This window comes from Carlito syrichta, unplaced genomic scaffold, assembly GCF_000164805.1.
Source record: "Carlito syrichta isolate Samal-C Ts95f unplaced genomic scaffold, Tarsius_syrichta-2.0.1 Scaffold307212, whole genome shotgun sequence".
NCBI classification, from domain to species: domain Eukaryota; kingdom Metazoa; phylum Chordata; class Mammalia; order Primates; family Tarsiidae; genus Carlito; species Carlito syrichta.
The window spans coordinates 951,472-975,485 of NW_007251308.1; positions in this window are offsets into that span (position 1 = coordinate 951,472).

Here is a 24,014-nt window from a genome sequence, read left to right on the forward strand (position 1 = left end):
GTCTCGCCAAGTTGCCCAGGCGGGTCCCGAACCCCCGGGCTCAGGCAATTCACTCATCTCAGCCTCCCAAAGGCGCGGAATTACAGGCTGAGCCACCGAACCTGGCGTGATTCATTTTTATTCTTCATTAATCCTTATGAAATATATATTTCTATTAAAGTGCACAAGCATGAACTCTCTCACAACATTATAGTTCAGTTTATGCTATAGTTTAGTGCTTTGTTCTTTTTCCTCTTTTCCTCATAGATCTCTCAGGTAATTAAACATCAGGTTCACAAAAATTAATGAAAACACTTTCTTATGACTGGCAGTATTTGTAACACATTCTAAATTCTCAATGCCAGTTTCAATGAATTCAGCATATCCTCAAGTGGAATGGTCATCTAATCTAAATATTTAAGAAAATGTCAATTTAAGTTTTTAGCACCTACGATACATGTGAGCTAAGAATAAATTAACTATCTATTAATGAGCTAATTTGATGGATATTATTGCAAATTGATCTTGACAGACATAAACTAGCTTTCTAATACCGTATTTATGTCATCAGGTGGAGAGAGAAAAGATAATTACGCAAAATCTGATTTTCTTCATTTAAATTTGCATTTGTATTTCTAACTTTGGTAATAGAATTACTGGAGCATTCCTGCACAGTACATTTCTTATGAAATGAAGCAAAAATAATCCATGTACTTTTTATAAAATACAACAACCTAAAAAAACACATATAGTTATTTTGTTTTGTTTCTGTTGTTACCAGTAGCATCAACAGAGTGGAATTGCTTTATATATTTGGATTTGTAATACATTGTCAAATCTAAGATGGCAACAATAAGCATGTTACTTGTTGCACAATTAAGGGAAAAAAAAGTTTTTCCAAAATTAACCTCTAGCTGTACTCTAAGGGCAAATGAAACTCCCAAATATAAAAAGAAAAGAAAGTCATTAATCATATAAAAATATTGCTGTGAAAAATCTGTAGGAATCTTTTTTCCTTACACAATAATAATGTCAACTGGATTTGTGAAAATAAAAGAACATTAAATATGTTGTGATCAAGAACTAAAGGATAATCATGGGTTAAATGCTTTCCGTGGGTGAAACGCCACATACTACAAGTGCTGAGAAATGACTCACAACTCTTGCTGTTTCTAGAAGATGATGATTCATCAGCTTCACTTACTTTACAGAGAGAGAACATAAAAGAAGAGAAACAAAGGGAAAAAAAGACGTTAAAAGCAGCCACTGTATGCTACATTTTCACAGTTTATGTATTGCTATGAATTTAGTGTAGAATCTGATAGTTGAAAGGAAATAAAACCATAAAATAAAAATATGGAGTCTCTCACATATATCTCATACCTTAACAGAGCAAAAGTATGTGTGTAAGACCCTAAGAACTACTGTTTGTTTTCCTTTAGGTCTAGATATATTAATTTCACACACACACACACACACACACACACACACACACACACTCTGTTCTACTGGAATTATTATTAGTCTCAGTTATTCCCCGCATCACATAAATTAAAGATGGATAAAGGTATTTTTTTCAAATTTTACCCTTTCAAGCTAATGAAGTAGTCACATGGAAAGCTAAGACTCAGGGAATGCACCTTTCCTGGACTTCACCTAACAATAACAAAAAGAGACAAAATTATCAATGTGCAAGCAAGTTGAAGAAAGAAACTTTTTGATTTTCTTTTTGAATTGGAGTCTTACTCTGTCGCCCAGACTGGAGTGCAGTGGCACACTTCTGGCCACTGCAGCCTCGACCTGCTGGGCTCCGGCAATCCTTCCACTTCAACCATCCAAGTAACCGGAACTACAGGCGCGGGCTACCATGCCCGGCTAATTTTTGATTTACTGAGGAGACGAGGTCTCGCCAAGTTGCCCGGTGGGTCTCGAACCCATGGACTCAGGCAATCCACACGCTTCGGCCTCCCAAAGTTGCTGGGATTACAGGCTGAGCCACCGAGCCCGATCTTATTTTCTTAACATATCTAATAGAGTAAAAGCATGGCAGATTTACACTTCAGTAAATTATCTTGCTTTTCTTTATATCGAAAATATATCGGAAAAATATGCCAGAATTTGAAGTCCTCAAACTAGAATTTTGCTATCTTCATGAACTTTGGAAGGAAAATTAAAGTTTCACAGACAATTTTTAGGATTTGAAGGCCCAGATACATCTGGAGAAATATGTTTCGACCTTTAGATTGGAATCACTAGTGGATTATAAAATCAATGTAATATATAATGACCAATGTTCAAAAATATAAAATTAAATGACATATTTACTATTGTAACATTATTACAATAGTATTATATTATTGAAATATAATACTACAATACTATTACATTATTAAGCAATATATTATTGTAAATTATTCCTTACCCTTGTCAATATTCAACATGGCCATTTTCACATTAGCAGTGCTAGTGTTGTGAAGTAGTGCTACATGGTAGTTTTTACTTGCCTTTCTTCAATGACTGAAGAAGAGAGCACCTTTTTACAGGTATATTGATCATCAAATCTATTCTTTCTTGAACTGCCAATTCAAGTTTTTCACTTATTTTTTTCTACTAGGTTATATGTCTTTTTATTGATTTGTAAGAGTTATTCATATTTTTTAGATTCTTTATGCAATGTTAATAAACAGGTAAAATTTATATATAATGTTAGAAATAAAGGTAGGAATTACTCTTGTTGGCACAAAGTCAATTCCGTGGCACTGGTCATGTTCTGGTTTTTAAAGTAGGTACTATTTACACAAGCATATCCCTTTTGTGAAAATATACTGACCTATATAATTATGATGTTTATACCTTACTTTCTGTATTCTATCCTTTAAAACTGTTCATATTTAAAAGAAAAAGTAAAAGAGCATACCTTAGTTTCAGAGTAGACAACATTATCTAACAAGAATTGGTTTCTAATTTGTTAATTTTTAATAACTTCTACTATGGCAAACAATGTTATTTTTCTATTTATGATACTGACACAATTTCCTTTTTAAATAAATTTACTTGTACGCACATACACACAGAGTCTACATGTGCATAAAATAATTGACCTAATCCAAAGAGGTGATCCCAATCTCAGGCCTAAGAAGAGAACTAGCACTGCAGGTTTTCTAGAGAATGGTATACTTAAATTTGCTCAAATGCCACCAGCATGACCATAGAAGGGGCTAACTTCATGAGGCATAAGTCAGTACCAAATGTCATGGTCTTTGGCTTTAATGCAGCTCCCACTACTGAGTTGATAAGCAGCAATTGAGATCCTCCTGAACCAAGAACAAGGTGGTGCTCATTCCCATTTTTATTAGATTTTTTGGAAAACTTGTATTCTGGTATGACCCAAAATAAGAGAAAAAGTCTTGAAAACCCCTCATATTGAAATTATTGCTTTTTTTAGTATGTAAATTTTGAAACATATCTTAATTCAATTTATAACATAAAGAAATGTTATATTTCTTCCATCCTAGTATTATAATTCAAATAGTAATCAAACAAAAACAGCTAATACATCTATGCTTAGATCTTGTTTCTCTGCCTCTGTGTATTTCCTTTTGTGGGTGAAAAAAAAATCTTAGAAAATACACAAAACTAAAATTCAGTGATGGCTTAGTATCTTTTACTGTGTGACTTAGAAAAAGTCAGTGAGTGATTTGGTGATTCAATTATTACACTTTTTTATTACAAGCAGGATCATGCCAGAATTAGTAATTTTGTGTTTCACAAGTTCTTTTTTAAATTGCTGCATATGATATCTTTATTTCTTTTTATATTATCCTAAAGAAGGAGAATAAGACTTTGCTGCATTCACTGTTGTGAAAAATTTTATTCCAATAAGTTTTCAGAAGTTTGGGAGGAGAAAAATTAAGATGTGTGTTAAGGTCAAAAGGTCAAACCCTGCCTTCTAGGTTCAAGCTGTATAAGATAGTCTGGCAGTTTCTTGCTAAGTTAAATATAGTCTTACCATGCAATCCAGCATGTGTGCCTAGATATTTACCTAAATGAGTTTAGAAACTTACGTCTACACAAAAACCCGCACATGAATGTTTATAGCAGTTTATGAATAATTCCCAAAAATTAGAAGCAAGGAAGATGTCCTTCAAGAGGTGAATGAATAAACAAGGTGTGGTGCATTCATGTGATGGAATATTATTCAATGATAAAAAGAAATATTATTAAACTAGGAAAAGACATGGAGGAATCATAAATTCATATTGCTAATTGAGGAAGGCAGTATGAAATGGCTATTTCATTCCAATGATATGCAATCTGGAGAATGCAAACTATAGAGAAAGCATAAAGGTCAATGTTTGCAAGGAATTAGGAGGAGTGCATAGTTGGAACCCAGGGGAATTTTAGGGGAGTGAAACTACTCTGTGTGATACTATAATGGTGTATACCTACATTATGTATTTGGCAAAACCCACAGAACTGTACAATATGAAGAGAGAGCCCTCCTGTAAACTACAGCCATTAGCTAATTATAATGTATCAATATTGGTTCACCAATATAACAAACGTGTCACATCAATACAAGATATTAATAATAAGGGACACTGAGAACAAGGAAAATGTAATATGAGAACCTTGTACTTTGTGCTCAATTTTTATATAAACCTAAAACTTATCTGAAAACTAGGACATATTAATGAAAAAAAGAAAGTTCAGCTGGCTATATAATTCCTAAAGTTTATTAGGAACATATAACTTCTAATATAATCTTTCAAAAATATTTATATGAGCAGAACCAAAAAACTCACATATGTACTTTAAAATGCAAGTCTTTAAATAATCATTGCCAACTCCCTGTGTTTGTGACATAAACAAGAGAGTCACATCCATAAATTTAATACAAGTCTGTTTCAACTTGTATTTTAACTTAATAGGACAAAAAGGTAATTTGTAACAATTGTTTAAGTCAGGGCAGTTTTAAAAAACTGGATCCCCTTATCATGCCATATAAAAAAATTCAGAGCTAGATGAATCTAAGATTAAAATGGAAGTAGACATATAAAACAAGCAAAAGAAAACTTTTAAAGATATACTGGAAACAACTTCTATAATCTCTGGATTGGGAAAGTCTGTTATCTATGGCTGAAAATCTAATATTATAAGAGAAATAAGAGATGGTTTTAATATAGGCAAATAAAAATCCTCATGTGGAATAATATAAACACAATCAGTAGATTCTCACTAAAACTTCAAGTTTCCTTTTCATGTACTAATAGGGCTAATATCTACAATATACCAGGAGGTCTTATGAATTGCTGAAGAAAAATATCAAGTAACCCCCAAAACATCAAAAATGGGTGAAACTTGAATACACTCAAATGCCTCCAAGTCAGCTGATGTTCAGAGATGCAAAGGCAAATGACCAAAGACACAGGAAGAGTTGCACAAATTCAGAAAGGAGGGAAATTCTGTTTAAAGAAATAATGCAATATGGATATATCTACCACTGATATGACATGATGTGATCTGATATGGTTGATGTGATATGTATGATATGATATGATGAGATGAGATGATTGATATATACCATGATATATGATTATACCTCAATCATTAGAATGGTAATGATCTCAAACTTTTTATAACACCTTTAGTGCCAAAACAGTTAGAAAGGATACTCTAATACATTGTTAGTGCTCGTTTATTTGTTTGTTTGAAAGCAATTTGGCAACAATTATGACAATAAAATACACACAGAAGAGAATAATTCTGAGCACAAAAAGCAAACCAAGAGAATGTAACCCCGATGAAGCAACATCACGAGAGTGTCAGGAAGGAAGATATGAAAAACATTGTGAAAGAGTACAGAATGATGGTTTAGAAAGAGATTTTAAAGTGAACGTTGAAATTAAGAGGGAGGTGGTGACCTTACGGATAAGAGTTTTGACAGCATAGTGGAGAGAAATTGGTTTGAGACTAACACAGCAACTGAGGATGTGGAGTTAAGAATAGGCAACTCTTAGGCATACACATGATGTTAAGAAACAAAGGAGAGCAACAATATACTAATTATGAGGTAGGTCTGAGAAATCTGAATGTGTTTTTAGGTGAAAAGTAAAGAGATATGAAAGAAAAAGAGTGAAGATACAGGGGAGAAACAGCAGACTTGATGAAAGAAGCTTCCAGAAGATTTTGGAGAGTGGATGAAATAGAACTGAGAACCAGTTACTATCCCTAGGGTGCAGGATATTCCTTTTATTGAGGACCTCCTTATGTCTTCTTTTCCTAGCTGACAATTTGATAGGAAGAAAGAGAACACCTAGTCTTCTAGGGGGTACAAAGATAATGCCGAGGAACAGAGACAGAACAGCACTGGCAAGAATTTTCAAAGGAAAGACAATGTGAAGACACAAGAAGAAGAAAGTAATTCACAATACAAAAACAGAGGCCTGGAACTCATCCTTCCCTCATGGCCCTCAGAAGGAACCTATCCCGCTGATTCCTTGATATTGGACTTTTAGACTCCAGAACTATGAGAAAACAAATTTCTATTGATTCAGCAAAATAAGCCAGCAAGAGAATAAAGAGGCAACCTAAGGGATGGGAAAATATTTACAAGCTATGTATCTGACCAAGGCCTAACATTCAGAGCCTACAAGGACATCAAATGAATTGACAGAAAAAAACAAACAACCCCATTAAAAAGTGGACAAAGGACGTGAATAGACACTTCTCAAGTAACACGTACAAACAGCCAACAAACATATGAAAAAATAGCCTCACTAATCATCAGAGAAATGCAAACCCAAACTACGATGAGATACCACTTGACATCAGTAAGGATGGCTATCATTCAAAAGTCAAAAAACAACAGGTGCTAGTGCGGTTGTGGAGAAAAGAGAATGTTTCTACACTGTTGGTGGGAATGTAAGCTAGTTCAACTTTTGTGAAAAACAGCATGACAATTTCTCAAAGAACTAAAGCTTGAGCTTCCATACAGTCCAGCAATCATTCTTCTGGTCATGTACACAGAGGAACATAAATCACTCTGCAAAAAGACACCTGCACATGTATGTTCATTCAGCGCTATTCACAATAATAAAAACATGGAACCATCCCAGAAGTCCATCGATAGTGGACTGGATAAAGAAAATGTGATACATATACATGATGGGATATTATGTAGCCATAAAGAACAAAATCATGATGTTCGCAGCAACATGGATGTAGCTGGAGACCATCATACTAAGTGAACTATCGCAGAAGCAAAGAACTGAATACAACATGTTCTCACTCATAACCGGCCCCTAATCGCTGGTCACCCTAGCACAAGAGTTGGACCGGCAGACGCCATACACTGCTAGAGGAGGAAGAGATGGAAGATGGGGAGGGTGCATGTAGCAACACACTTGGTACCAGGTTCATTATTAGGGGAGAGAGATCCAGCTAGAAGCCCAAACTTCACCTGCATGCATCTTACTTATGTAGTCAAGCCTCACTTGTACACCATCCATTTAAAAAAAAAAATCTGTTGATGAAGCCACCTAGTCTGTGTAGAATCGGAACTATACAATCTCATAGCCTTAGGGGAGACAATGGATAAGTCAAAATGTTCCATGAAACAGTTTCCCTGCCATGAGCACAGAATTGCAGCTAAAGATCGCCACAGAATCCCTGAATGTACACTCCCCAAAACATGCAGCTCCAGAATTGCTTGCAGTTGAAAAGGAAATTCATCTCACTAATGAAGAGAAAAGACAAATTTTTGCACTGTTTTGGAAAAAGAATAAGCAGACAATAGAATAACCCTTTGACTGATCTTTGCCTCTTGATATCCTAAAGTATTGATTATTATGAAGAGTTTTTTTGTTTTGTTTTGTTTTTAAAGACATTGCCTAAGCTGGTCTGAGTACAGTGGTTTTTACAACTAACTGATCATAACCTGTTACAGATTTCTTTGTTTTCTCAACTCATGAAGAAACCAATTTTACTTTCATGTTGCAAGACAGAATTAACTATAGCTTAAGATAATACCTAAGTTTTACAACAACATACCACATTTTTTTCTGCATATGTAATGATGGCAAGGAATATAGGATGGATTCTAATAACCAAATAATTCAAAATCTCTTACAGTGTCATAATTGTACAAAAATATTGGGAGTGATTGCTGGGTAACTAGCTAGCATGTAAAAATTATGCTCTTAACTGTGCAGGTATTTATATTTTTTACACATCCATACAAATATGGAAGATCATGAAACTGCTCATGAAATGAGCATCAAAATATAGCATAAAAGGGGGGGAGAACCTGCACACTTTTATAACTATGATCATCTTTAAGCTTGAAGCCAAACATGCAAATTCTAACATTTTCCCTAAATCTGATACACAACCAGGAGTCTTTTGGAGACACTAAAAATAAGCAAAATGTGAAAAAGAAACTACTCTAAATTCCACATGTGATAGCCAGGTTCAGAAGAACCCCAAGAAATTTTAATTCAGCTAATGGGTTTACAATGGTCAGTCTAAAGAATTAAAGATCCTCCAGCTCCAACAGAAGCTCCTCTTCTGTTTGAAACTGTATCCTGTCGCCTGGTTAAGGTTTTGCATTTTTAAGAGACTGTGGCAGGTGCTAGCAATATGCACATTGCAGTTTTATTTCCATCTGGATGAACAAGAAGTTAGGTGCCTGGAGCTGAGACTTATTTGCCTGTGGATACAGGTAAATTTGCTTAAAGTACTCTAAATGTAAAAAGAATAAAGGCTTAAGCTGGGTGAAGAGGGAGCACAAAACCTCACTGGGATTAGAAATGAGGGGTTAGACAAATATTTTCATAGCATTTGATATTTGCAATATGAAAATGAAATGCAGATCAGAACTGCCTCATGGACTTCTTAAAAAAACACAGTGTTTCCTAAACTTCCTTAAAACTGAAACATGTGAGTTACATTTCTTTTTTTTGAGTTGGAGTTTCACTCCGTCACCCAGACTGGAGTGCAGTGGCCACTCCCGGCCACCGCAGCCTCAGCCTGCTGGGCTCCGGCGATCCTTCTGCCTCAGCCTTCTGAGTAGCCAGAATTACAGGTGCGCACTACCACGCCCGGTTGATTTTTGATTTACTGTAGAGATGAGTCTCACCAAGTTGCCCAGGCGGGTCTCAAACCCGCTGGCTCAGGCAGTCCACTCACCTCAGCCTCCCAAAGACACAGTATTACAGACTGAGCCACCGAGCCCAGCCTGAGTTACATTTCTATGTGGTTTGAATATACAAAGTCTAATATAACTAAGAGATCTATTTTTTTAAAAAAACCGTATAGACAGAATTTTTAAAAAAATAAATAGTGCACCGAAGAGAGTTATTGTATAGTCAGTGTCACTAACATTAAAATAGACTTTTTGAGAAAATTAATGAAAAATCCTTTTTGTGAAGAAACTTGCTTTGCAGGAGTTACAAAAAGTTCAGAATGTCTAACTGTGGTTCGATGAATCATGACTTTAAGATTTGCTCCAAAATGGAGAATGAGAGGAGAGAGATTTGTAGAGGATTGCATACTAGGTCTGAAGTGAAGTAATGGGAAAATACCATTCCTTTCATTGAAATAAGCGTATATTTTAAAAATAAGCAGTTCAACTTTTACATGGCAGACACTTCAAACTGAAATATGAGCTCTTAAAAAAAAAAAAAAGAGGCTTTTTTCCCCCAAATTACTCATTTTGCTTTAAAGAAAAGTGGTACAAAGGCCACATTTTTCTCCAAGGGAGGACATTCAGAATTGCTTAAAGTACTTGTCTTGAAGCACTTGCATTGCTTAATAAATTACAGTAAAGTCATTTCGGATATTGAGACATAATCTTTATTTCAGCTGGTGTTATGGAGGCTCAGAAGATTTTAAAACTGATTTCTAGGGCAAGGTGTTCTCTGTCTTTGAATTCTCTCTGTTGAAGTCCTATTCTTATTTTAAGATCCAGCTCAAAAGCCAATCCTCTGCCAGATAATTTCAAATCTCTATAGAAAGGAGTATTGCTACTCTTGAAAGCAAACAGCACATTGATTGGATCTTGAATACCAAATCATTTTACTTGAATTTGTAGTGTATCTGTCTTGATATTGTTTCTCTGCTCTCCTACACTAAGTTTCTTTAGGACTATTTTATACCCAAATTTTCCACAGGGCTTTGTACATTGTAGGTGCACATACACAGTAATCAACACTTATTTAATTAAAAAAGTGACTCGACTCTTCCCAGTAACTATGTGTTAGTGCTCCAAAAAAGGTTAGCAATCACATTTACTAGGTTCTATTCCAGAATTTGGAACTCTGACTAAGACAAAAAATATCTACTACTCTCACAAAACTTACGTTCTAGTGACACAAGTTGTTGCATCATGTCAGAAAATAAGCTTACTCTTTTTCTTCCTATAGCCTATAGAAACTGCGGTAGTCTGTTCATAAATAGTGCAGATTCTGAACAAGTATTTTTGCCTTATGAAGTGATTGCAGCCAACTGCTTATAAATGGAAGATGGTCTCATTTTCTTACAAGCATAGTCAATATCTTCCATTAAAAAAAAGAGAATGAATTGACAACATAAAGGCAGGAATGATAAGGTCTTTAAAGGCATCCAAATTCAACTATCTGCTCATCATGGTCATGCAGTGAAAGGGGGGCTTTAGAAACACCATTATCAGTTTTGTGTCCAAGAGTGAAAGTCCAATTGAAGTGGAGTAACTCATCCTACCTGGGCCAATGAAAACAGGGGCACAGAGGAGAGGGTTAGAAGACAAGTTAACTAAATCCAGCTGTGGTAGCGCTGAACGGCAGAAGGCAGAGGTCAGACTCTTCAGATTCTACGTAAAGGGCTAGGATGGAGTGAATGATTATAATTAATTACTAATATTTATTGCATTCTCACAATGAACTGGGCAATAGCAAGTAATATATACTAACAAGAAGATTATAGAAATAGGTTCAAGACAGAGCAACACAGGGTCCTTAGCAAATTCTCTGAGGGGAAAGGTAACTTTACCACTAGCATGTCACAATTTTACTAAGTTAATTAACCTCTCCTTAATATAAATATTATCTGTGATATTATTGATTTGTACTTTTAAGTATAAGTCCCTTGGATGAGTCAGGATTGCTAGTACAGAAACGGAATTACAACAAGCATAGTTAGAAAATGGGAAAATATACTGGAAAATCCTTGGGGTATATTTTACAACTAAAGGTTGAGATCTGGCTCTCAGACACTTTTGGAACCAGAAATTTGAATGATGCTAGAATTTTATTTATCTTATCTCTGCATTTATCAGACTAACTTTTCTCTTCATGGCAGGAAACATGACAGCCAATTTTCCTGTCCTTACCTCTCACAGCCTCACTATCAAAAAAGCATTGTCTCTTCCCCTGTCTGAGGAAATAAACATAAAAATTTGGGGGAGGTGTTTTGATTGGCCTAGTTTGGGTCAGTGGCTTATATCTATAACTCTCCACTTTGGACAGTTAGTGTAGTATGATAGAAGACTCACTAGAATCAGGTAGTTGGTTTTACCCTCCCCCCCCAAAAAAGATAAGGTTGTTGTTAACATCAGGGAGGAATGGTTCTTAGACAATAAGGGTTGTCTACCACATTCTTTCAGAAATGGCATCCACCCACTGTCTTCTTCGGAATCTTCACTTGTATTGTCTGGAAAACTTTTAAATCCTTTAGCTTCAGTCTAAAACTAATTGTCTTTATTTTTGTTTTGGTATAACTAAAAAAATTCTCTTATAGCTTATGCAGTGACTTATGGTTAATATGGAATTTTTCAAGTAGGCAAAAAGTTTGTACATTACTCCCATTAGGTAACCACAGACACAGAATAAGTTCTTCCATTGGTACTGGCTTAATCTAAAAAAAAAAAAAAAATCACTGTCAGCATAAATATTATATCATAATTGTTCCAGCATTAAAGTTAAGTGGTTTAATGCTTTGTATTTGATATTTTTTGTAGAAGTTGTAAATCATGTAACGACTTGTCATGAGCAGTTATTACATGACTAAATGTGACAACTTATATAAATAAGGCCTATTTTTTTATTACAATTATCATAAATCTTCATTTTATTTCATTTGTTGTTTATCTTTGTGAAATATCATAAAGATGCACAACTACAGTCTTCTTCATGATAATGTACAAACATGGGTGTGACCTTTTTATAGTTATTTCATTTTTGTTACTCTGATCACAGTCTTTTCCATTTGTATAGTACTCCACTATTTATAAAGTTTCATTATATAATCTTCTCATTTTATTATGGTTGACTGTCATGTACTAGATTAGCCCAGCTCAGTCAGAACATGATGTAAAATATCCTTTGGGTTAGCTAGATTGATGGGCATTTACATAAGTAGGACTACTGAGAATTAGAAATAAAGATTAAAACTGAATTTTCACAACCTTCCATAAAATATGCATTGAACTGAATAGCCTACCCACCAAAGGCAGCAAATTTGAGATAATAGGACCTTATTAAAATCATACTCTTATGTTAGAAATTTCATGACTGGTGTTGAGGATTTCCCCAGTCTCTGCCAGTTTATTTTTGAGCTTGGAGTTCCATTTATAGTCAGGACGAGAAGTGTCCAGTTAAGGGTTGCAATCTACCCAAAGTTCTAGAGGGTCCAAACTGACTATAAAGCCATAGAATACTTAGGAAAGGCCATCATTTTATCCTTAGGAAGAGAACCACGCCTCATATGGAATCTGAGATTCATGTTCAGCTGATCCTTAGAATCCACACTTAAGTCAATTATGTTTTTATCAAAGGTACTAATTTAAACCATTTTGTAGTTATAACTCCAAATAATATATGTGCCATTCATGGCCCCAAAAGGTGTGATCCAGGTCCTAAGGAATGGAAAAAACCTGGCTCGGTGGCTCAACCTGTAATCCCATGCCTTTGGGAGGCTGAGGTGAGTGGATTGCCTGAGCCCGCAGGTTCGAGATCCGCCTGGGCAGGCGAGACCTCATCTCTACAATAAATCAAAAAAAATTAGCCGGGTGTGGTAGCGCATGCCTCTAATTCCGGCTACTGGGAAGGCTGAGGCGGAAGGATCGCGGAAGGTCGAGGCTGCGGTGGCCGGGAGCGGCCACTGTACTCCAGTCTGGGCAACAGTGAGACCCCAACTCAAAAAAAAAAAAAAGGAATGGAAAGCAATTGCCCAAAACCTTGAAAGACTGGTATGCAATATTACATTTAGATTTTCTTTGAGAAGAAAACAAAATCTAAGTTAAAAACATTTATTTTGTTTTAAGAAATCAGGAAGACATTGTCCCATTAAAAATTCATTCTTTTTATTCTTTCACCTTGCCTTTCTGCCTTTTCATTTCTTACTAAGAATATTAATCAACATTTTCCATGTTAAAATATTTTTCTCCTAATACTTGGTCTTTTCTCATTACTTTTCCTGCCTGAAATAGTGATTCTGTTTCACATACATTCATTGTACTGGTATAAAGGAAATGTATGGTTTTAGTTAGAACTCTGTTCAAGAAAATAGATGTGTGTGTGCCCGCATGAACCTATTCTGTCAGTGTTGAGAATGCACATGAACTATGTATCATGAAACAATAAAATCATTCCTATTTCTTCTTTTTTTTTTTTGAGTTGGAGTCTCACTCTGTCGCCCAGACTGGAGTGCAGTGGCCGTTCCTGGCCACCGCGGCCTCGACCCGCTGGGCTCCAGCGATTCTTCCGCCTCACGCTTCCAAGTAGCTGGAACTACAGGTGCGCGCTACGCCCGGCTAATTTTTTTTGCTTTATTGTAGAGATGAGATCTCGCTGCCCAGGCAGGTCTCGAACCCGCGGGCTCAGGCAATCCACTCACTTCAGCCTCCCAAAGGCGCGGGATTACAGGCTGAGCCACCGAGCCCGGTTTCATTCCTATTTCTAATTGGCCAGTTTAAGCAACCACTATGTTCATTAAGAGCCTGTTTTTCTGGTTCTGTATCTGTCTTCAAATGAAATCCTATTCTTCAGGTACAGGGAGAAACTTTTCCTTCCAATATTACTTCTAAGGAAGAACACAGAACACAAAGTTTGTGAAGCGAGAATAAAAAAGTCTCGTTTCTTGACGCAATGTCTAAAAAGACCTAAAAGTGAAGCAATAGCATATTAGTTAAATATCATTATTTTTAATTATTTCCCTTCTCAAGAGTTAAGAGGTGATGACTTGCCTCTTCCTCCCCAATCTCGTGTCCTCAGTTTCACAAATGTCTACAACCTTGTGAAACCAATTTTTGTACAGTTTCCCAAAGATCCACTTATGCACATTTGTTCATCTTTTTCCCTTTAAAGATACTCCCCTCTTTTTTCCACAAATCTTTGTCTTCTTTAAAGCCCAGATGCAGGTCACACTATATACTCCTTAGCTTTCTCATTCAGTCCTTTAAGTAATCGATCTTATTTTTATTTATATTAGCATGTAATACTTCTATAGTTTTAGGAACTTCATTAGAGCAACCACTGTGTTTTTAATGGCTCTTTAATTTAAACCTCAAAATTATTATGTCAGAAATTATTACCATTTCCATCTTTCTAATGATAAACATGAAATGAAACGAAACTCAGAATTTTAGACTTTGTTTTTCCTAAAGGCAAAATGAATTAAGAGACAATGTTTGAACTAAGGACAGTTTGCTTATGGCTACAAATGACATGTCTAATTACCACACAGAAGTGTGTTCAATATAATAGGTATTTGAGTTCATTGTAATTCATGCATTCACATTCAGAATTAGTAGAAAAATTAAATATATAATTATGACTTAGGAGAAAGATGACACTAAACTATTTTTTAGTGAATTTAGTGTGAAGATATACAGTAATCATTTGTGTGGTTATCTGTGTAATTATGTGTTTGATGTATATTCTCTCAACAGATTACATGTTCCTTTATTTTTTATTGATCTCATTTCTTAACATAGTACCTGGCGTATCATAGGCACTTCATAAATACTTGTTGATGATGCGTGATGAAGTATCTTATTTATCCAAAGCGTTCTTTAATAATAAATAATCAGATGGGGAAATCTGGTTTACCTTTCACCATTGGAAAGCTGATACTTGTCTTACATTGCCAAAAAGGAAATCTTCTAGGAATGCATAAGCAAGATAAAGGGGAGCCAATAAGCTGATACTAACCTGTTTCATAATTCAACACCAGTTTCATGATTGAGCAACAGATACAGGAAATTAACATCTGTGAAATCAATTCTAGTTTCCTTTCTGCATTCTAGCATTATATTCCCCCTTTCGTCACCTTAAAATGAAATCCTTCACTTTTAATGATATGTTAACAAGAATGAAGAATGGCTTTCTTGTTTAATAGCACATTATACACATGCTATTAGCAAACAAAATTTAGAGTGACCAGAATGGGTTTTAGAATGATCTCATTGTAAGGAAAAACGAGTATTACTTAAGTATAAATTTTAAAACTGTCTGGAAGATGGTGGGGGTCACATTAAGGATGAAGCTAAGTAAGAGAATCAAAGATTAAAGAACTGTTAATATCTACCTGACTTGGATAGGTTCCTGAGTAAACACTTTACATGGGGCAAGTGCAGAATTATTTGAAGTCAAATGAATAAGGAGATAATTAAATCCATCCTGGTGAACCTGAATTAACATTCTTTGTTTCTTTAATGCTCTGGCTGTTGCTAGTATAAAGTATATATTCAATCAATCAACAGTCTTTCTTCTGTGCCCATGACTCTGAAACTGTGAAACATAAAACTTCTCAGGGCATTGTGCTCAGGTGGGCAAGTGGCAATGTAATGATGTGATTGTGTTTGTCTGTGGTTGACTAGCTGATTCTTTGTGGTTTAAGACTAAAACTCAACAGATCTCACCCTCTTGTGTGCTTTCAGCTATATATTGAGATCCCTTGGGCAAGCTTGAACTTTTCTGAAAAGGAGAATGGAAACAAAAGAGGGTGGAGAAGGATGTTAGCAGTTGCAAGCCTATTCCTGGTAACTTTCAGAGTATAAGCAACTCATTCTCTAAGGCTCTAACACTGAGTGGCCCACTCTGCTGCAGCAGAAATGTTTTATCCCCTGCAACAAGGTTTGATCATTTAAGTTATAAAACTGAATTGGTACTGTTCTACTCTTGTAAGACGAATATGTTTAACTCTGTTGGACTCTGCTACTGACCCGGATCAAAAAGACCATAGTTATCACATTATGTTTATTCTACTCTGAATCTTACATGGAAGCTTTGTTAGCACTTTGTTGAACAACATTGGATAGGTATTTCCAAGAATAATAAGGCAAATATTGATTCAGAAGGATAAGTCTAATTATGGTCACTATTCAAGTGAAGGCCATTTTATATAGAAAATGAAACATTAAAATTGTACTTATTAGAACTAGAAATATTTAGTTTACTGTATTTACAAGACATTTCAAATAAAGTGTTTTAGTCTACTTTCTTAGTTGAATGAAATATATGAATTCACAAACAAGAACTTAGTTTTTTAGTATAAAGTTGTCTTTATGTCAAAACTTATGTCACTGTGCCACTCAAGTATATAATCGAATACCTGGAACTTTGTGTTCTGACTGCTTGATTCTTGAGCTGGTACAAAACCACTCAGAGGACAGAGACGTTTATAAGTATCTAGCATTTTCTTCTCAGCTAGGTAATTACAAAGTCTTTTAAATCAAAGACAAGAAAGTGAAATTCTATCTGCTACATCCGTCAAAAGTAAAGCTTTCTTACTGATTTAACATACATCTTAGTGCTTACAAAACACCTCCACATATATTTATTCATTTATTTCAGCCTCACAATTATACTGTGGGAAAGGTCAGGCAGGTGACATGATCATTGTACATACTATGTTATATATAGCATGTTTTATACACACACACGTGTGTGTGTGTGTGTGTGTGTGTGTATACTAGAAACAGTGTCTCACACAGTTGCCTAGGCTGGAGTTTAGGGGTATAATCATAGCTCACCACAACCTCGAACTCTTGGACTCAAGCAATCCTCCCACCTCAGCCTCCCAAGTAGCTGGAATTACAGATGATCACCACCTTAATGTTGTGTAGTGACAGGGTCTCGCTATGTTGCCCAGACTGGCCTCAAACTTCTGGCCTCAAGTCATACTTCTTCCTGGGCCTCCCAAACTGCTGGAATTGTAAGCATGAGCCATTGTGCCTGGCTCATTGTACATATTTCTAACCGAAGCCCAATGACATTGGGATTTAGCTAAAGTCAATGATTGGCAAGCAGTGAAGTCACAACTTGAATCCAGGTCTTTTACTTTCTTTGAGTACAGAGTTGTTTGTTTTTTTTTTACACCAGGTCATGCTTCCCACCTTCCCCTGGACATCTGGAAACATAAAATCATCTAAAATTCTACCTAAAAGGCAAAATTATATATTTACAATAAATCCAAATAATGAGGCAAGAATATGAGGACCAGCCGGGCTCAGTGGCTCAGCCTGTAATCCCGCGCCTTTGGGAAGCTGAGGTGAGTGGATTGCCTGAGCCCGCGGGTTCGAGACCCTCCTGGGCAGCGAGACCTCATCTCTACAATAAATCAAAAAAAAAAAAAAAAAAAAAAGAATATGAGGACCTTACAGACTATGATACTATACACGGTTACCTTTTAACATTAAAAATCATCTGTGAACTCCGGTATCTATAGTTCCATTCTCAGATTATCTAGAAACACAAGCATTCATTTTGTTTCTTTAAGAAAGTGTGAGAACCTCAAAAGTACACATTTGTTTCTAACTACTACATCATTACTCAGTTTCCTGTCCAATTCTTGAAAGATCAGCTGTTCTGGAGTTAGCTCATAGTGTGTTCATACTTTTCCAAATTTTTTTCCTCTTGAAAACTTTTTTTTCTTCTCAGCAGTTTTTCATACCTGACAGTTGAGACAAAACTAGGTGATGAAATAATGAGGCAATTTGATTCATTCATTGTCTTTATAATGAAAGGAATGCAATGTAAAGGTGTTGTACCTGCCTAGTTGTACATTCACAATTTTTTCTCTAGGTTGGTTATTCTTGAACTCTACTGTTTTTCATAGTTTTCTTTGATATAGTCTCTGGAATGATTTCATTTCTTGGATTAGCTTTTACCCTTCAGTTCCTATGTTGAAATCTTCTTTCATTCGTTTTTTATTTCCATTCACTGAAGTCATTGACTATAAAAGGAAGCTTAGATTTCAATTTTCTTAAAGTTCTGCAAAAAATAAATAAGCTAACATCTCCAGACAACTTTCTTTGTATTTTCGGTTTCAAACAAATTACAACCCCTCGAAAATTCCCAGGTGTAAGCTACATTTATTACAGTTAATGTAATATAAGATGCCATATTCTATCTTTAAAACCAACCAGAAAAACTAAAGCATGAATTGAGTCGGCTAGATAGATATTATGTTGTATTCTGATCTCACATGTTTTAGAAAGTAATCAATGAACTTCTAGGTACTGTATCCTTATTATTAACTGTATTTAAATAATTGATGTAATTAAATAATTGATGGCACTATTGATTGAAATTCATGTTTTATTTATCTTTCTGCAAAATTCGGAAATTTTGTGGTAAAGTACTTTGCTCATATCAATGACATGAATGGTATAATTTGGGGAAAGTATTAAAAATTCTATCTTAAAGACCTTGTTAATTGTTGAAGAGCAAAAAATAAATTATTTTCTTTTCTCTTTCTTAAGCTAACAATCTTAGATTTGAAAAAAAATTATCAAGGTGATAGCTCCGAAAGAAAAAAAATACAATTTTTACAGGTCCGAGTTTAAAAATTACAGAAATGATTTTTTCAAAACAACAAAAAACTTCAGGAAATACTGTATTTCTTTTTAAGAAAATGCAGTTGATAAAGAAAAAACAGCAACAAATCTGCCAAGAATGTATCACTTTCAAATGAGGGAGTGTTTAGGAACTTCTGATGAGCCATAGGCAGATATTGTTTTTTTCCCCTACATATGGTGACTGGGTTACATTGCAGCAGACTTTCAAGGAGAGGAGCAATACAATTAAGAAATATTCCAGGAAACATCCTGTACCATTTGACATGATACATGACTGATTCTAGGATGACATGATTCCTGTCTGAACACATAGCGAGACATATTTGGAAACAAGGAGTATCTGTCTGAAAGTACTTTTTTGAAAGTATCTGAATTGTGAATGATTACCCCAGGTGTCATGGAAAGGCTGCTTTGGTGAGCAAAAGGCAGAACATATTCTGGATATGGAAGCTGGGGCTTGGCTTGATTCAACTGGTTCATGGATGAGGCCATAATATAGTCAACCAAGGAAAAAAGCTACATCATACACAAAATGCAAACATCAAGCCAATGATTAGCTAGAGTCCTGAACACCTTATTAAGAATAAAATATCTTAGCTCACTCTGGTGTGCACAACGTAAATCACAAATGATTATTAATTGAGTTCATTTTTTATTGGCACTATGTCAGCTTAATATATTGTTTGAGTTAAGTACAGAGACTATGCTGGTCTTTTGCTGTTTTGTTTGTAGGATTGAACATATAGAACAATTCATTCATCCAGTAATTGACTTTACCTGAACTAATGCAATGAAACCTTGAATCATAATGTTTTTCATTAAACTTAACTTATAACTTAAGCATTAACTTTAAATGTTGGATAAAAACTAGAAGTAATAAGAAAAACAAAAAGAATCTATCAAAAATAAAAATTATAATGCAATTTTACAAAATCAATCATTACAAAGTAAATAACAGGTTACAGAGAAAAGCAATGACATTAGTTGATGGATTAAAGCTAGAATTAATTAAACTGCTTTCAATCATACCTGTCTATTTCACCCTGCTATTTTCTCCCACTCCTTACATACTTACAAACTTTCCACAAAGAAATCCTCTTCTCCACCTAAAATCCACTTTCATGTTTTTTTTCTGTCTTCCAATTTTGCTTTAGCCAATCTTAAGAAATAGAAATAAAGGCAACATTTATTGCTCACATACACACTGCACAGAACATTTTGTGACATACATCTCCAGGGATGATTCTCATAAGAGATCTGTGAACTGGATACTACTATTATCCCTCCCATACATGAATTCTTGCATTGGTTAAATAACTTTCTAAAGATCTCTCAGTTCCTAAATGGGAGAACTTGAGCTTAAACCCGGAGCCATTATTCTCTAAGACTGTGCCTTGAAAGCCTATGTCATAGCAGTCCAAGTGCAATCTTCTTTCCTATAGAACTTTCGTTTCAACGTTAATACAGTTTAGCATTGAGTGAGCTTCAAAATTTATTAATATACGAAAGTGAATTAAACCAGAAGAGTGAAACTATGTTTAACACACACATACACATTTTCTAACCATTTATTGCCCAAGTCCTTGGTAAAGTGGTTTATTTCAGTTCCCTTATCAATCTATAAGACAGATGGGTATCACTTAACTTGTGTCTTTGGAAATGATTCAAAAACATGATGTATAAAGATAGTAAGATGATATGAAGCAATATGGCACAAGAGCCAAAAGCAGAGTTTTTAGAATCTAGTTATCAGAAAGCAATGTGAGTTTGCTACTTATTAACTGTACGAGTTTGCTTGCTTTTTACCTTTTTGGTTTTTGTGAGTTTTTTTAGTAGGAATCTCACTCTGTCACTCAGGCTGGAGTGCAGTGACATGCTCACAGTCACCGCAGCCTCAACCTGCTGGACTCAGGGGAATCCTTTCGCCTCAGTCTTCCAAGTAGCTGGAACTACAGGCATGCACCACCAAATTTTTGATTTATTGTAGAGGTGAGGTCTTGTCAATTTTCCCAGGCTAGTCTCAAACCCCTGGTCTTAGGCAATCCTCTTGTCTCTGCCTCCCAAATTGCTAGGATCATAGGCATGAGCAACCATGCCTGTCACTAACTAAGTTTTAACAAATTTCTTCATCTCTCTGTGCTCAATTTCCCATCTGTAAAATATGCATAACAATTAGTACTTCACATAGTTGTTAGTGTATTATATGATAAAATCTGTGTAGATATATGACAAATAGATATTCTTCAATAAAAATTTTTGTTTGCTCACAACAAAAGAACTAAAGACTAAACTCTGAAAATCAGGATGAAACAGATGCCTAATTAGACCATAGTGAGGAAAATATTTTTCCAAGATACCAATGAGTTTTAAAACAAGACAAGTTTAGGTTTTCTTTTAGAAAATTTTTAGACCTTTTTGCATGTATTTATAATGAAATAAAATTATTCCTGGAAAGACACTAATTTTTTGTACTTCTTTGATGTTCTCTGAACTTCTTTCTGTGCTTTTAAAGACACATGATCAAATTTCCCTAATTTGAGTTTGGCCTTGAAGGAAAATAGATTAGTAGAGATTTTAAGAAGCTGAAAGAAAACAAGTGAATTATTTACTATTCCATTTTTCCCTAAATGTGTTTAAGTTACCATTCAGAACAACCTCAATTTCTATCATGTTTTGTGACTTTATATCACCAAACAGAAATGAGAGGAGTGTTCCTAAGAAGAACACTGAAGTGGCCAGCCACGAGCAGTGGCTCACACCTGTAATCCCAGTACTTTGGGAGGCAGAAGCAAGAGGACTGCCTGAGCTCAGGGGTTCTAGCCTGGGCACTGTGGCAAGACCTCGTCTCTACAATAAATCAAAAGACTAGCCAGGCGTTGTGGTGCTTGCTCATATAGTTTCAACTACTTGGAATGCTGAGGGGGGAAGGATTGTCTGAACCCAGCAGGTCGAGGCTGTGGTGGCCGTGAGCATAACACTGCACTCCAGCCTGGCCGATAGAGTGAGACTCCGACCCAAAAAAGAAAGAAAGAAAGAAAGAAAACACTGAAAGTAAAAGGAGAAGCATCTTAGAAAAAATTGCCAAAGATGCAGTAAGATCAGAAATATTACTAATCTAGAATCCAAGGAGGAGAGAAAGGCAACAGCATGGGCTTCTGCAGCTGTAGTGTTGAATACTAGAAACTCCAAGTAGCTCCAGAGTCCTACGGCTGGGCTCTAAGCCTGTCACAGCATGCCTTTTTTCTGAGTCTGTGTGCTGTGGAGGCACTTCCTTAGCTGGTTGCTATAGAAATAATTATAGTTCACAACCTTAAGAATCAGAAGCAGACGGACGTTAAAGCAGAAATGTTGCCATCTTGTGAATTTACTCTAATAGTCTTAGGATTAAAAATAAGACAAAATTTTAAAACGTGACGCATCATGATTTGAATTGAAAATTTAGAAATGTGGTTTTTATCATTTAACTAAGTGTTCCAATTCAGCACAATGAAATGGTGAGTGAAGGCTCTTCACTAAATCCTCGGAATAGTCAGCAAATTAAAAAGAAGAAGAAGAAGAAAAACAGGAAGTAAGGGCCCCTGTCAAGTCAAAGAATGTCTGATTTTAATCAAGAAATTGAGGATAAGTATATCTTTGAAGGGATGATGTAATCCTGTGAATGATCTTTTTTAAAGTTTGTGTTAATGTGCTGGGATGTTACCACTTTAAAAAATAAAAATAAAGAATTCAAAGCTATCTTTTTACTAACGCCATTTTTTTATTTTGATTTTTTTGAAATTTTGTTTTCTTGTGAGGGTTATCACAGAAAAATGTATATGTCCATATGCATATTTGTGAATGCAGATATAGATATCTATCTTTCTATTCTCTCTGTTCTGTTCCATCTATCTTTCAATCTTTCTCTTTACCAAAATCACAGTATCTTAGTTTCTAAAGTTTTGTAGTGAATTTTGAAATCCAATAGAACAATTCCAACATCTTTTTCTTCAAGTTTATTTGGGCCAAGATACTGATAATTTTCTATTAAAAAGTAGTTAGTCATATTTCCCATTTTGGCATGGCAACTTATGAAAGAATCTTGTCACAGCAATTGTGGTTTTTTAGACATTATGAAGTAATAGAGGACGGATTTGCAAAGGGGTTTAAGCTTCAAACCAAGTATTTGTTCTATACTCGCTGTTAATTTTCCTTGACTTATCTAACATTGAATACTTATAATTCCAATTTTAAAAAAGAAAGCTAGTTTAATTTATACATATACCTATTTATACATATACCTAAATCATCAGTCCATATGAAGTATTCCTATCAATTTAAGTTAACTTCAAGAATTTCAATTAATTCAGTCAATTAAGAATCTAGGATAAATGTGTTGCTGTAATAATATCGGCACTTTGAGAATCAGTGACAAACAGGTCCATTCCAAGTTCAATAAATGGAAGGAATCAGAAAAGTTAAATAATAAATTCCAGTTAAGGTTTTTTTAAGCATAGTGCATTGTCGTAAGTTCTGGGAAAAATCATCTTTTCTTTATATAAAAATTTCAGCAGCCATTCAAAGCTGAATGTAGTAAATGCTGAATCACAAGATAGCTATTTGGAAAAAGTAGTGACTACAAAGAGATAAAGGTCATTGGGAGAGTTTTCCTTGAAATCTTAAAACATTAGGTACAGCACTCACATAGAGAGAAAGTTCCAAGGGTATTCCAGAGTTGAGAAGAGTAACTAGCCAAAATAAAGAGACTAGAATGTACATGGTGGACTTGTTAATTGTAATTTCAAATTATAAGTGAATTATTTATAAAAACGTGAAATGATATGTACAAAAATCTTTACTATGTATACTTGTGTCATTGTAGGGTCCTTCTATGGGTCTGAGAACTGACCTAGGTTTACAAACTAGGTCTATTATTTTTAGTTCAGATCTTACTCTGTCACCCAGGTTCGAGTGCAGTGGCATGATAACTCACTGTAGCTTCCCTTTCCTGGCTCAAGTAATCCTTCTACCTCAGCCTCCCAAGTAACTGTGACTACAGGTATGCACCACCATGCCTGGCTAATATTTTTATCTTTTTTGAAGAGACAAGGCCTTGCTATGTTGCCCAGGATGTTCTCAAATTCCTGAGCTCAAGCAATCTTCTCTCCTTGGCCTTCCAAGTGCTAGGATTACAGGCATGAACCAATTTTAACTATTATTA